At 43.6% G+C, this 15,845-nt stretch overlaps 1 long non-coding RNA gene across 49 annotated transcripts in view; it reads left to right on the top strand.

The window, feature by feature from the left end:
• LOC307181221 overlaps nucleotides 1-15,845 on the top strand; it is a 2,056,127-nt gene that overhangs the window by 764,474 nt on the left and 1,275,808 nt on the right. For 42 of the 49 annotated variants that reach the window (XR_013826124.1, XR_013826125.1, XR_013826150.1 and 39 more), the window contains one exon: nucleotides 12,215-12,296. The exons of the other annotated variants lie outside the window; for them this stretch is intronic. This is a non-coding gene — a long non-coding RNA (uncharacterized lncRNA). The remainder of the gene's footprint in view (nucleotides 1-12,214; nucleotides 12,297-15,845) is intronic. 49 annotated transcript variants of the gene reach the window in all.

A 15,845-nucleotide genomic window follows, 5' to 3' on the forward strand; every position in this document is an offset into this window, starting at 1 on the left:
GGGAAGTGAGACTTCATTGTAGTGCAGATTTCCTTTGCAAGCTTGCTTGGTTGGCCAAAAAGGGCGTATGCGTTTTTTCCTGAATATATTCAGGAAAAAACGCATACGCCCTTTTTGGCCAAGTGCATCATTGTGGACGTTCTGCCTCTTTTCCTATGCTTTCAATGCAATTTCAATCTACCTCCTGAAATCGGTTTCCTGCAATTCTGCCCCGCTTTCAAGTCCTCTTGGCAGCCTCACTTCAGTCTATTTTTGGACGATAGCTGTCATTTATAACTCTGCAGGTTTGTGAATTACAGTGCCCCTGAGCTCCTTTCTTCAACTCGCTTTCTTGTGAGCTGGCCGCAACACCGCAGGATGGCTTCAGGCCCTAATCTGGTTCTGGCACGGCACGCTGAGCCTTTGGTTATTTCCTCCTCCTGGTGGGAAATGAGAGTTAAATTTGCCCGTCCAGACACCTCCAGCTAGCCTCTCATTGGTTCTCGCTATTCCTGTTCATCTTCTGCAGAAATTGCAAAGTGTGCCAAACAGGAGGTTAAAGGCGCTGACTCTTCAAGTGGGGAGAGTGTGAGTAAAGCGTCTGGAATGTTGCACCCGAGTACCAGGGTACGAAAACTGAGACATATTTGAACACGTCTCCCGATCAAATGGTTGATCATACTCTAGGTTTCACATGCATGTTTTAGCTGAAGGAAGAATACCTTAAATTGGGTAGCTGAAACCCGTGGAATGGGTACCATGCAATATGACTTCAAAGGGTCTTCATTTGCTCACCGAACCTCTCCAATCCTATCACTGCTGCGTTTATGCCCCTGTACACATGCTTGATTCTCTTTTGGAGACATAGCAATCCATAGGTTTTAAGATACTTACTAGTCAGGTACATTCTTAGGCGTTTAATATGCGGTGTTGAGTCCATTTCGTTGAACAAGGAGTAGCTCTTGTCTATTCCATATTTGGCTTAAGGAACTTTATCTGTGCTCATTTCAATCTCTGGTTTTATGCAGCACCCCAACTCACCTTTACCCTTAAGCAAGCATAAGTTGGTTTTCTAAATTTGAGACCCTGTTCTGTTCTGTAATTCAGTTCCTGTGTAGCCAAGTTTCCATTCCGTGTATTACTGATATCTTATGATGTTTCTTTTTCTGTGTGACTTATTTCAGTTAGAATCATCATACCTGAATCCACTCATTGTGCTGCTAAGGGCCTGATGACATAGATTTCATTGCTGAGTGATATTGCTTTGTAAGTGAATACCACAACTTCCTTATCCATTTTTCACTTTCTGCGATGTTGAACTTGTACTGTAAACGAGGTTCTTGTAAACAGAGGAGTCCCAAACTATGGGGTGGCTGTGTCTTTTTGATTTTAATTTCCCTAAGGTATAGGACCATAAGTGGAAGTGCCCTAGGCTCTGTTGCTTTGTTTTTTAGATGTTTCACAAACACCATACACTTCTCCTGAGTGTCTGTTGGCAATTTACATCCCGCCAATCAGCATAACAAGGCTCCCAGTTCTCAATGGCCTGTTGCCTTTCTGGATTTTACACTTTTTTCAGATGGCCCTTTTGACCGGGGAGAAGTGAGACTTCATTGTAGTGCAGATTTCCTTTGCAAGCTTGCTTGGTTGGCAAAAAAGGGCGTATGCGTTTTTTCCTGAATATATTCAGGAAAAAACGCATACGCCCTTTTTGGCCAAGTGCATCATTGTGGACGTTCTGCCTCTTTTCCTATGCTTTCAATGCAATTCCAGTCTACCTCCTGAAATCTGTTTCCTGCAATTCTGCCCCGCTTTCAAGTCCTCTTGGCAGCCTTACTTCAGTCTATTTTTGGACGATAGCTGTCATTTATAACTCTGCAGGTTTGTGAATTACAGTGCCCCTGAGTTCCTTTCTTCAACTCGCTTTCTTTTGAGCTGGCCGCAACACCGCAGGATGGCTTCAGGCCCTAATCTGGTTCCGGCACGGCACTCTGAGCCTTTGGTTAATTCCTCTTCCTGGTGGGAAATGAGAGTTAAATTTGCCCGTCCAGACACCTCCAGCTAGCCTCTAATTGGTTCTCGCTATTCCTGTTCATCTTCCGCAGAAATTGCAAACTGGGCCAAACAGGAGGTTAAAGGGACTGACTCTGCAAGTCGGGAGAGTGTTAGTAAAGCATCTGGAATGTTGCACCCGAGTACCAGGGTACGAAAACTGAGGCATATTTGAACACGTCTCCCGATCACATGGTTGATCATACTCTAGGTTCCACATGCATGTTTTAGCTGAAGGAAGAATACCTTAAACCTGGGTAGTTGAAACCCGTGGAATGGGTACCATGCAATATGACTTCAAAGGGTCTTCATTTGCTCACCGAACCTCTCCAATCCTATCACTGCTGCGTTTATGCCCCTGTACACATGCTTGATTCTCTTTCGGAGACATAGCAATCCATAGGTTTTAAGATACTTACTAGTCAGGTACATTCTTACGCGTTTAATATGCGGTGTTGTGTCCATTTCGTTGAGCAAGGAGTAGCTCTTGTCTATTCCATATTTGGCTTAAGGAACTTTATCTGTGCTCATTTCAATCTCTGGTTTTATGCAGCACCCCAACTCACCTTTACCCTTAAGCAAGAATAAGTTGGTTTTCTAAATTTGAGACCCTGTTCTGTTCTGTAATTCAGTTCCTTGTAGCCAAGTTTACATTCCGTGTATTACTGATATCTTATGATGTTTCTTTTTCTTTGTGACTTATTTCAGTTAGAATCATCATACCTGAATCCACTCATTGTGCTGCTAAGGGCCTGATGACATAGATTTCATTGCTGAGTGATATTGCTTTGTAAGTAAATACCACAACTTCTTTATCCATTTTTCACTTTCTGCGATGTTGAACTTGTACTGTAAACGAGGTTCTTGTAAACAGAGCCGTTCCAATCTGTGGGGTGGCTGTGTCTTTTTGATTTTAAATTGCCTAAGCTATAGGACCATAAGTGGAAGTGCCCTAGGCTCTGTTGCTTTGTTTTTTAGATGTTTCAGGAAACACCATACACTTCTCCCGAGTGGTTGTTGGCAATTTACATCCCGCCCTTCAGCATAACAAGGCTCCCAGTTCTCCATGGCCTGTCCTGCCTTTCTGGATTTTACACTTTTTTCAGATGGCCCTTTTGACCGGGGAGAAGTGAGACTTCATTGTAGTGCAGATTTCCTTTGCAAGCTTGCTTGGTTGGCCAAAAAGGGCGTATGCGTTTTTTCCTGAATATATTCAGGAAAAAACGCATACGCCCTTTTTGGCCAAGTGCATCATTGTGGACGTTCTGCCTCTTTTCCTATGCTTTCAATGCAATTTCAGTCTACCTCCTGAAATCGGTTTCCTGCAATTCTGCCCCGCTTTCAAGTCCTCTTGGCAGCCTTACTTCAGTCTATTTTTGGACGATAGCTGTCATTTATAACTCTGCAGGTTTGTGAATTACAGTGCCCCTGAGCTCCTTTCTTCAAGTCGCTTTCTTGTGAGCTGGCCGCAACACCGCAGGATGGCTTCAGGCCCTAATCTGGTTCTGGCACGGCATGCTGAGCCTTTGGTTATTTCCTCCTCCTGGTGGGAAATGAGAGTTAAATTTGTCCGTCCAGACACCTCCAGCTAGCCTCTCATTGGTTCTCACTATTCCTGTTCATCTTCCGCAGAAATTGCAAACTGTGCCAAACAGGAGGTTAAAGGCGCTGACTCTTCAAGTGTGGAGAGTGTCAGTAAAGCGTCTGGAATGTTGCACCCGAGTACCAGGGGTGGAAAACTGAGACATATTTGAACACGTCTCCCGATCAAATGGTTGATCATACTCTAGGTTCCACATGCATGTTTTAGCTGAAGGAAGAATACCTTAAATTGGGTAGCTGAAACCCGTGGAATGGGTACCCTGCAATATGACTTCAAAGGGTCTTCATTTGCTCACCGAACCTCTCCAATCCTATCACTGCTGCGTTTATACCCCTGTACACATGCTTGATTCTCTTTTGGAGACATAGCAATCCATAGGTTTTAAGATACTTACTAGTCAGGTACATTCTTAGGCGTTTAATATGGGGTGTTGAGTCCATTTCGTTGAGCAAGGAGTAGCTCTTGTCTATTCCATATTTGGCTTAAGGAACTTTATCTGTGCTCATTTCAATCTCTGGTTTTATGCAGCACCCCAACTCACCTTTACCCTTAAGCAAGCATAAGTTGGTTTTCTAAATTTGAGACCCTGTTCTGTTCTGTAATTCAGTTCCTGTGTAGCCAAGTTTCCATTCCGTGTATTACTGATATCTTATGATGTTTCTTTTTCTGTGTGACTTATTTCAGTTAGAATCATCATACCTGAATCCACTCATTGTGCTGCTAAGGGCCTGATGACATAGATTTCATTGCTGAGTGATATTGCTTTGTAAGTGAATACCACAACTTCTTTATCCATTTTTCACTTTCTGCGATGTTGAACTTGTAGTGTAAACGAGGTTCTTGTAAACAGAGCCATTCCAAACTTTGGGGTGGCTGTGTCTTTTTGATTTTAATTTCCCTAAGCTATAGGACCATAAGTGGAAGTGCCCTAGGCTCTGTTGCTTTGTTTTTTAGATGTTTCTGGAAACACCATACACTTCTCCTGAGTGTCTGTTGGCAATTTACATCCCGCCCATCAGCATAACAAGGCTCCCAGTTCTCAATGGCCTGTTGCCTTTCTGGATTTTACACTTTTTTCAGATGGCCCTTTTGACCGGGGAGAAGTGAGACTTCATTGTAGTGCAGATTTCCTTTGCAAGCTTGCTTGGTTGGCCAAAAAGCGCGTATGCGTTTTTTCCTGAATATATTCAGGAAAAAACGCATACGCCCTTTTCGGCCAAGTGCATCATTGTGGACGTTCTGCCTCTTTTCCTATGCTTTCAATGCAATTCCAGTCTACCTCCTGAAATCGGTTTCCTGCAATTCTGCCCCGCATTCAAGTCCTCTTGGCAGCCTTACTTCAGTCTATTTTTGGACGATAGCTGTCATTTATAACTCTGCAGGTTTGTGAATTACAGTGCCCCTGAGCTCCTTTCTTCAACTCGCTTTCTTGTGACCTGGCCGTAACACCGCAGGATGGCTTCAGGCCCTAATCTGGTTCCGGGCCGGCATGCTGAGCCTTTGGTTAATTCCTCTTCCTGGTGGGAAATGAGAGTTAAATTTGCCCGTCCAGACACCTCCAGCTAGCCTCTCATTGGTTCTCGCTATTCCTGTTCATCTTCCGCAGAAATTGCAAACTGGGCCAAACAGGAGGTTAAAGGGACTGACTCTCCAAGTGGGGAGAGTGTTAGTAAAGCGTCTGGAATGTTGCACCCGAGTACCAGGGGAGCAAAACTGAGACATATTTGAACACGACTCCCGTTCACATGGTTGATCATACTCTGGGTTCCACATGCATGTTTTAGCTGAAGGAAGAATACCTTAAACCTGGAGAGTTGAGACCCGTGTAATGGGTACCATGCAATATGACTTCAAAGGGTCTTCATTTGCTCACCGAACCTCTCCAATCCTATCACTGCTGCGTTTATGCCCCTGTACACATGCTTGATTCTCTTTCGGAGACATAGCAATCCATAGGTTTTAAGATACTTACTAGTCAGGTACATTCTTAGGCGTTTAATATGGGGTTTTGAGTCCATTTCGTTGAGCAAGGAGTAGCTCTTGTCTATTCCATATTTGGCTTAAGGAACTTTATCTGTGCTCATTTCAATCTCTGGTTTTATGCAGCACCCCAACTCACCTTTCCCCTTAAGCAAGCATAAGTTGGTTTTCTAAATTTGAGACCCTGTTCTGGTTTGGAATGCAGTCCCTGTGTAGCCAAGTTTACATTCCGTGTATTAGTGATATCTTATGATGTTTCTTTTTCTGTGTGACTTATTTCAGTTAGAATCATCGTACCTGAATCCATTAATTGTGCTGCTAAGGGCCTGATGACATAGATTTCATTGCTGAGTGATATTGCTTTGGAAGTAAATACCACAACTTCTTTATCCATTTTTCACTTTCTGCGATGTTGAACTTGTACTGTAAACGAGGTTCTTCTAAACAGAGGCGTCCCAAACTTTGGGGTGGCTGTGTCTTTTTGATTTTAATTTCCCTAAGCTATAGGACCATAAGTGGCAGTGCCCTAGGCTCTGTTGCTTTGTTTTTTAGATGTTTCAGGAAACACCATACACTTCTCCCCAGTGTCTGTTGGCAATTTACATCCCGCCCATCAGCATAACAAGGCTCCCAGTTCTCCATGGCCTGTCCTGCCTTTCTGGATTTTACACTTTTTTCAGATGGCCCTTTTGACCGGGGGGAAGTGAGACTTCATTGTAGTGCAGATTTCCTTTGCAAGCTTGCTTGGTTGGCCAAAAAGGGCGTATGCGTTTTTTCCTGAATATATTCAGGAAGAAACGCATACGCCCTTTTTGGCCAAGTGCATCATTGTGGATGTTCTGCCTCTTTTCCTATGCTTTCAATGCAATTCCAGTCTACCTCCTGAAATCGGTTTCCTGCAATTCTGCCCCGTTTTCAAGTCCTCTTGGCAGCCTTACTTCAGTATATTTTTGGACGATAGCTGTCATTTATAACTCTGCATGTTTGTGAATTACAGTGCCCCTGAGCTCCTTTCTTCAACTCGCTTTCTTTTGAGCTGGCCGCAACACCGCCGGATGGCTTCAGGCCCTAATCTGGTTCCGGCACGGCACGCTGAGCCTTTGGTTAATTCCTCTTCCTGGTGGGAAATGAGAGTTAAATTTGCCCGTCCAGACACCTCCAGCTAGCCTCTCATTGGTTCTCGCTATTTCTGTTCATCTTCCGCAGAAATTGCAAACTGGGCCAAACAGGAGGTTAAAGGCGCTCACTCTCCAAGTGGGGAGAGTGTTAGTAAAGCGTCTGGAATGTTGCACCCGAGTACCAGGGGAGGAAAACTGAGACATATTTGAACACGTCTCCCGTTCACATGGTTGATCATACTTGGGTTACACATGCATGTTTTAGCTGAAGGAAGAATACCTTAAACTTGGAGAATTGAGACCCGTGTAATGGGTACCATGCAATATGACTTCAAAGGGTCTTCATTTGCTCACCGAACCTCTCCAATCCTATCACTGCTGCGTTTATGCCCCTGTACACATGCTTGATTCTCTTTCGGAGACATAGCAATCCATAGGTTTTACGATACTTACTAGTCAGGTACATTCTTAGGCGTTTAATATGCGGTGTTGAGTCCATTTCGTTGAGCAAGGAGTAGCTCTTGTCTATTCCATATTTGACTTAAGGAACTTTATCTGTGCTCATTTCAATCCCTGGTTTTATGCAGCACCCCAACTCACCTTTACCCTTAAGCAAGCATAAGTTGGTTTTCTAAATTTGAGACCCGGTTCTGTTCTGTAATTCAGTTCCTGTGTAGCCAAGTTTACATTCCGTGTATTAGTGATATCTTATGATGTTTCTTTTTCTGTGTGACTTATTTCAGTTAGAATCATCATACCTGAATCCACTCATTGTGATGCTAAGGACCTGATGACATAGATTTCATTGCTGAGTGATACTGAATTGTAAGTAAATACCACAACTTCTTTATCCATTTTTCACTTTCTGCGATGTTGAACTTGTACTGTAAACGAGGTTCTTGTAAACAGAGGCGTCCCAAACTTTGGGGTGGCTGTGTCTTTTTGATTTTAATTTCCCTAAGCTATAGGACCATAAGTGGAAGTGCCCTAGGCTCTGTTGCTTTGTTTTTTAGATGTTTCAGGAAACACCATACAGTTCTCCCGAGTGGTTGCTGGCAATTTACATCCTGCCCTTCAGCATAACAAGGCTCCCAGTTCTCCATGGCCTGTCCTGCCTTTCTGGATTTTACACTTTTTTCAGATGGCCCTTTTGACCGGGGGGAAGTGAGACTTCATTGTAGTGCAGATTTCCTTTGCAAGCTTGCTTGGTTGGCCAAAAAGGGCGTATGCGTTTTTTCCTGAATATATTCAGGAAAAAACGCATACGCCCTTTTTGGCCAAGTGCATCATTGTGGACGTTCTGCCTCTTTTCCTATGCTTTCAATGCAATTTCAATCTACCTCCTGAAATCGGTTTCCTGCAATTCTGCCCCGCTTTCAAGTCCTCTTGGCAGCCTTACTTCAGTCTATTTTTGGACGATAGCTGTCATTTATAACTCTGCAGGTTTGTGAATTACAGTGCCCCTGAGCTCCTTTCTTCAACTCGCTTTCTTGTGAGCTGGCCGCAACACCGCAGGATGGCTTCAGGCCCTAATCTGGTTCTGGCACGGAACACTGAGCCTTTGGTTATTTCCTCCTCCTGGTGGGAAATGAGAGTTAAATTTGCCCGTCCAGACACCTCCAGCTAGCCTCTCATTGGTTCTCGCTATTCCTGTTCATCTTCTGCAGAAATTGCAAACTGTGCCAAACAGGAGGTTAAAGGGGCTGACTCTTCAATTGGGGAGAGTGTGAGTAAAGCGTCTGGAATGTTGCACCCGAGTACCAGGGTACGAAAACTGAGACATATTTTAACACGTCTCCCGATCAAATGGTTGATCATACTCTAGGTTCCACATGCATGTTTTAGCTGAAGGAAGAATACCTTAAATTGGGTAGCTGAAACCCGTGGAATGGGTACCATGCAATATGACTTCAAAGGGTCTTCATTTGCTCACCGAACCTCTCCAATCCTATCACTGCTGCGTTTATGCCCCTGTACACATGCTTGATTCTCTTTTGGAGACATAGCAATCCATAGGTTTTAAGATACTTACTAGTCAGGTACATTCTTAGGCGTTTAATATGCGGTGTTGAGTCCATTTCATTGAGCAAGGAGTAGCTCTTGTCTATTCCATATTTGGCTTAAGGAACTTTATCTGTGCTCATTTCAATCTCTGGTTTTATGCAGCACCCCAACTCACCTTTACCCTTAAGCAAGCATAAGTTGGTTTTCTAAATTTGAGACCCTGTTCTGTTCTGTAATTCAGTTCCTGTGTAGCCAAGTTTCCATTCCGTGTATTACTGATATCTTATGATGTTTCTTTTTCTGTGTGGCTTATTTCAGTTAGAATCATCATACCTGAATCCATTCATTGTGCTGCTAAGGGCATGATGACATAGATTTCATTGCTGAGTGATATTGCTTTGTAAGTGAATACCACAACTTCTTTATCCATTTTTCACTTTCTGCGATGTTGAACTTGTACTGTAAACGAGGTTCTCGTAAACAGAGGCGTCCCAAACTATGGGGTGGCGGTGTCTTTTTGATTTTAATTTCCCTAAGGTATAGGACCATAAGTGGAAGTGCCCTAGGCTCTGTTGCTTTGTTTTTTAGATGTTTCACAAACACCATACACTTCTCCTGAGTGTCTGTTGGCAATTTACATCCCGCCAATCAGCATAACAAGGCTCCCAGTTCTCAATGGCCTGTTGCCTTTCTGGATTTTACACTTTTTTCAGATGGCCCTTTTGACCGGGGAGAAGTGAGACTTCATTGTAGTGCAGATTTCCTTTTCAAGATTGCTTGGTTGGCCAAAAAGGGCGTATGCATTTTTTCCTGAATATATTCAGGAAAAAACGCATATGCCCTTTTTGGCCAAGTGCATCATTGTGGACGTTCTGCCTCTTTTCCTATGCTTTCAGTGCAATTCCAGTCTACCTCCTGAAATCGGTTTCCTGCAATTCTGCCCCTCTTTCAAGTCCTCTTGGCAGCCTTACTTCAGTCTATTTTTGGACGATAGCTGTCATTTATAACTCTGCATGTTTGTGAATTACAGTGCCCCTGAGCTCCTTTCTTCAACTCGCTTTCTTGTGAGCTGGCCGCAACACCGCAGGATGGCTTCAGGCCCTAATCTGGTTCCGGCACGGCACGCTGAGCCTTTGGTTAATTCCTCTTCCTGGTGGGAAATGAGAGTTAAATTTGCCCGTCCAGACACCTCCAGCTAGCCTCTAATTGGTTCTCGCTATTCCTGTTCATCTTCCGCAGAAATTGCAAACTGGGCCAAACAGGAGGTTAAAGGGACTGACTCTGCAAGTCGGGAGAGTGTTAGTAAAGCGTCTGGAATGTTGCACCCGAGTACCAGGGTACGAAAAGTGAGACATATTTGAACACGTCTCCCGATCATATGGTTGATCATACTCTAGGTTCCACATGCATGTTTTAGCTGAAGGAAGAATACCTTAAACCTGGAGAGTTGAGACCCGTGGAATGGGTACCATGCAATATGACTTCAAAGGGTCTTCATTTGCTCACCGAACCTCTCCAATCCTATCACTGCTGCGTTTATGCCCCTGTACACATGCTTGATTCTCTTTCGGAGACATAGCAATCCATAGGTTTTAAGATACTTACTAGTCAGGTACATTCTTAGGCGTTTAATATGGGGTTTTGAGTCCATTTCGTTGAGCAAGGAGTAGCTCTTGTCTATTCCATATTTGGCTTAAGGAACTTTATCTGTGCTCATTTCAATCTCTGGTTTTATGCAGCACCCCAACTCACCTTTCCCCTTAAGCAAGCATAAGTTGGTTTTCTAAATTTGAGACCCTGTTCTGTTTTGGAATGCAGTTCCTGTGTAGCCAAGTTTACATTCCGTGTATTAGTGATATCTTATGATGTTTCTTTTTCTGTGTGACTTATTTCAGTTAGAATCATCGTACCTGAATCCACTCATTGTGCTGCTAAGGGCCTGATGACATAGATTTCATTGCTGAGTGATATTGCTTTGTAAGTAAATACCACAACTTCTTTATCCATTTTTCACTTTCTGCGATGTTGAACTTGTACTGTAAACGAGGTTCTTGTAAACAGAGGCGTCCCAAACTTTGGGGTGGCTGTGTCTTTTTGATTTTAATTTCCCTAAGCTATAGGACCATAAGTGGCAGTGCCCTAGGCTCTGTTGCTTTGTTTTTTAGATGTTTCAGGAAACACCATACACTTCTCCCCAGTGTCTGTTGGCAATTTACATGACGCCCATCAGCATAACAAAGCTCCCAGTTCTCCATGGCCTGTCCTGCCTTTCTGGATTTTACACATTTTTCAGATGGCCCTTTTGACCGGGGGGAAGTGAGACTTCATTGTAGTGCAGATTTCCTTTGCAATCTTGCTTGGTTGGCCAAAAAGGGCGTATGCGTTTTTTCCTGAATATATTCAGGAAAAAACGCATACGCCCTTTTTGGCCAAGTGCATCATTGTGGACGTTCTGCCTCTTTTCCTATGCTTTCAATGCAATTTCAGTCTACCTCCTGAAATCAGATTCCTGCAATTCTGCCCCGCTTTCAAGTCCTCTTGGCAGCCTTACTTCAGTCTATTTTTGGACGATAGCTGTCATTTATAACTCTGCAGGTTTGTGAATTACAGTGCCCCTGAGCACCTGTCTTCAACTCGCTTTCTTGTGAGCTGGCCGCAACACCGCAGGATGGCTTCAGGCCCTAATCTGGTTCCGGCACGGCACGCTGAGCCTTTGGTTAATTCCTCTTCCTGGTGGGAAATGAGAGTTAAATTTGCCCGTCCAGACACCTCCAGCTAGCCTTTAATTGGTTCTCGCTATTCCTGTTCATCTTCCGCAGAAATTGCAAACTGGGCCACACAGGAGGTTAAAACGACTGACTCTGCAAGTCGGGAGAGTGTTAGTAAAGCGTCTGGAATGTTGCACCCGAGTACCAGGGTACGAAAACTGAGACATATTTGAACACGTCTCCCGATCACATGGTTGATCATACTCTAGGTTCCACATGCATGTTTTAGCTGAAGGAAGAATACCTTAAACCTGGGTAGTTGAAACCCGTGGAATGGGTACCATGCAATATGACTTCAAAGGGTCTTCATTTGCTCACCGAACCTCTCCAATCCTATCACTGCTGCGTTTATGCCCCTGTACACATGCTTGATTCTCTTTCGGAGACATAGCAATCCATAGGTTTTAAGATACTTACTAGTCAGGTACATTCTTACGCGTTTAATATGCGGTGTTGAGTCCATTTCGTTGAGCAAGGAGTAGCTCTTGTCTATTCCATATTTGGCTTAAGGAACTTTATCTGTGCTCATTTCAATCTCTGGTTTTATGCAGCACCCCAACTCACCTTTACCCTTAAGCAAGAATAAGTTGGTTTTCTAAATTTGAGACCCTGTTCTGTTCTGTAATTCAGTTCCTTGTAGCCAAGTTTACATTCCGTGTATTACTGATATCTTATGATGTTTCTTTTTCTTTGTGACTTATTTCACTTAGAATCATCATACCTGAATCCACTCATTGTGCTGCTAAGGGCCTGATGACATAGATTTCATTGCTGAGTGATATTGTTTTGTAAGTAAATACCACAACTTCTTTATCCATTTTTCACTTTCTGCGATGTTGAACTTGTACTGTAAACGAGGTTCTTGTAAACAGAGCCGTTCCAAACTTTGGGGTGGCTGTGTCTTTTTGATTTTAAATTGCCTAAGCTATAGGACCATAAGTGGAAGTGCCCTAGGCTCTGTTGCTTTGTTTTTTAGATGTTTCAGGAAACACCATACACTTCTCCCGAGTGGTTGTTGGCAATTTACATCCGGCCCTTCAGCATAACAAGACTCCCAGTTCTCCATGGCCTGTCCTGCCTTTCTGGATTTTACACTTTTTTCAGATGGCCCTTTTGACCGGGGGGAAATGAGACTTCATTGTAGTGCAGATTTCCTTTGCAAGCTTGCTTGGTTGGCCAAAAAGGGCGTATGCGTTTTTTCCTGAATATATTCAGGAAAAAACGCATACGCCCTTTTTGGCCAAGTGCATCATTGTGGACGTTCTGCCTCTTTTCCTATGCTTTCAATGCAATTCCAGTCTACCTCCTGAAATCGGTTTCCTGCAATTCTGCCCCGCTTTCAAGTCCTCTTGGCAGCCTTACTTCAGTCTATTTTTGGACGATAGCTGTCATTTATAACTCTGCAGGTTTGTGAATTACAGTGCCCCTGAGCTCCTTTCTTCAACTCGCTTTCTTGTGACCTGGCCGTAACACCGCAGGATGGCTTCAGGCCCTAATCTGGTTCCGGCCCGGCATGCTGAGCCTTTGCTTAATTCCTCTTCCTGGTGGGAAATGAGAGTTAAATTTGCCCGTCCAGACACCTCCAGCTAGCCTCTCATTGGTTCTCGCTATTCCTGTTCATCTTCCGCAGAAATTGCAAACTGGGCCAAACAGGAGGTTAAAGGGACTGACTCTCCTAGTCGGGAGAGTGTTAGTAAAGCGTCTGGAATGTTGCACCCGAGTACCAGGGGAGCAAAACTGAGACATATTTGAACACGACTCCCGTTCACATGGTTGATCATACTCTGGGTTCCACATGCATGTTTTAGCTGAAGGAAGAATACCTTAAACCTGGAGAGTTGAGACCCGTGGAATGGGTACCATGCAATATGACTTCAAAGGGTCTTCATTTGCTCACCGAACCTCTCCAATCCTATCACTGCTGCGTTTATGCCCCTGTACACACGCTTGATTCTCTTTTGGAGACATAGCAATCCATAGGTTTTAAGATACTTACTAGTCAGGTACATTCTTAGGCGTTTAATATGGGGTTTTGAGTCCATTTCGTTGAGCAAGGAGTAGCTCTTGTCTATTCCATATTTGGCTTAAGGAACTTTATCTGTTCTCATTTCAATCTCTGGTTTTATGCAGCACCCCAACTCACCTTTCCCCTTAAGCAAGCATAAGTTGGTTTTCTAAATTTGAGACCCTGTTCTGTTTTGGAATGCAGTTCCTGTGTAGCCAAGTTTACATTCCGTGTATTAGTGATATCTTATGATGTTTCTTTTTCTGTGTGACTTATTTCAGTTAGAATCATCATACCTGAATCCACTCATTGTGCTGCTAAGGGCCTGATACATAGATTTCATTGCTGAGTGATATTGCTTTGTAAGTAAATACCACAACTTCTTTATCCATTTTTCACTTTCTGCGATGTTGAACTTGTACTGTAAATGAGGTTCTTGTAAATAGAGGCGTCCCAAACTTTGGGGTGGCTGTGTCTTTTTGATTTTAATTTCCCTAAGCTATAGGACCATAAGTGGCAGTGCCCTAGGCTCTGCTGCTTTGTTTTTTAGATGTTTCAGGAAACACCATAAACTTCTCCGCAGTGTCTGTTGGCAATTTACATCCCGCCCATCAGCATAACAAGGCTCCCAGTTCTCCATGGCCTGTCCTGCCTTTCTGGATTTTACACTTTTTTCAGATGGCCCTTTTGACCGGGGGGAAGTGAGACTTCATTGTAGTGCAGATTTCCTTTGCAAGCTTGCTTGGTTGGCCAAAAAGAGCGTATGCGTTTTTTCCTGAATATATTCAGGAAAAAACGCATACGCCCTTTTTGGCCAAGTGCATCATTGTGGACGTTCTGCCTCTTTTCCTATGCTTTCAATGCAATTCCAGTCTACCTCCTGAAATCGGTTTCCTGCAATTCTGCCCCGCTTTCAAGTCCTCTTGGCAGCCTTACTTCAGTCTATTTTTGGACGATAGCTGTCATTTATAACTCTGCAGGTTTGTGAATTACAGTGCCCCTGAGCTCCTTTCTTCAACTCGCTTTCTTTTGAGCTGGCCGCAACACCGCAGGATGGCTTCAGGCCCTAATCTGGTTCCGGCACGGCACGCTGAGCCTTTGGTTAATTCCTCTTCCTGGTGGGAAATGAGAGTTAAATTTGCCCGTCCAGACACCTCCAGCTAGCCTCTCATTGGTTCTCGCTATTCCTGTTCATCTTCCGCAGAAATTGCAAACTGGGCCATACAGGAGGTTAAAGGGACTGACTCTGCAAGTCGGGAGAGTGTTAGTAAAGCGTCTGGAATGTTGCACCCGAGTACCAGGGTACGAAAACTGAGACATATTTGAACACGTCTCCCGATCACATGGTTGATCATACTCTAGGTTCCACATGCATGTTTTAGCTGAAGGAAGAATACCTTAAACCTGGGTAGTTGAAACCCGTGGAATGGGTACCATGCAATATGACTTCAAAGGGTCTTCATTTGCTCACCGAACCTCTCCAATCCTATCACTGCTGCGTTTATGCCCCTGTACACATGCTTGATTCTCTTTCGGAGACATAGCAATCCATAGGTTTTAAGATACTTACTAGTCAGGTACATTCTTAGGCGTTTAATATGGGGTGTTGAGTCCATTTCGTTGAGCAAGGAGTAGCTCTTGTCTATTCCATATTTGGCTTAAGGAACTTTATCTGTGCTCATTTCAATCTCTGGTTTTATGCAGCACCCCAACTCACCTTTACCCTTAAGCAAGCATAAGTTGGTTTTCTAAATTTGAGACCCTGTTCTGTTCTGTAATTCAGTTCCTGTGTAGCCAAGTTTCCATTCCGTGTATTACTGATATCTTATGATGTTTCTTTTTCTGTGTGACTTATTTCAGTTAGAATCATCATACCTGAATCCACTCATTGTGCTGCTAAGGGCCTGATGACATAGATTTCATTGCTGAGTGATATTGCTTTGTAAGTGAATACCACAACTTCTTTATCCATTTTTCACTTTCTGCGATGTTGAACTTGTACTGTAAACGAGGTTCTTGTAAACAGAGCCATTCCAAACTTTGGGGTGGCTGTGTCTTTTTGATTTTAATTTCCCTAAGCTATAGGACCATAAGTGGAAGTGCCCTAGGCTCTGTTGCTTTGTTTTTTAGATGTTTCAGGAAACACCATACACTTCTCCTGAGTGTCTGTTGGCAATTTACATCCCGCCATTCAGCATAACAAGGCTCCCAGTTCTCAATGGCCTGTTGCCTTTCTGGATTTTACACTTTTTTCAGATGGCCCTTTTGACCGGGGAGAAGTGAGACTTCATTGTAGTGCAGATTTCCTTTGCAAGCTTGCTTGGTTGGCCAAAAAG

This window comes from Stenella coeruleoalba, assembly GCF_951394435.1.
Source record: "Stenella coeruleoalba genome assembly, contig: scaffold_47, whole genome shotgun sequence".
NCBI classification, from domain to species: domain Eukaryota; kingdom Metazoa; phylum Chordata; class Mammalia; order Artiodactyla; family Delphinidae; genus Stenella; species Stenella coeruleoalba.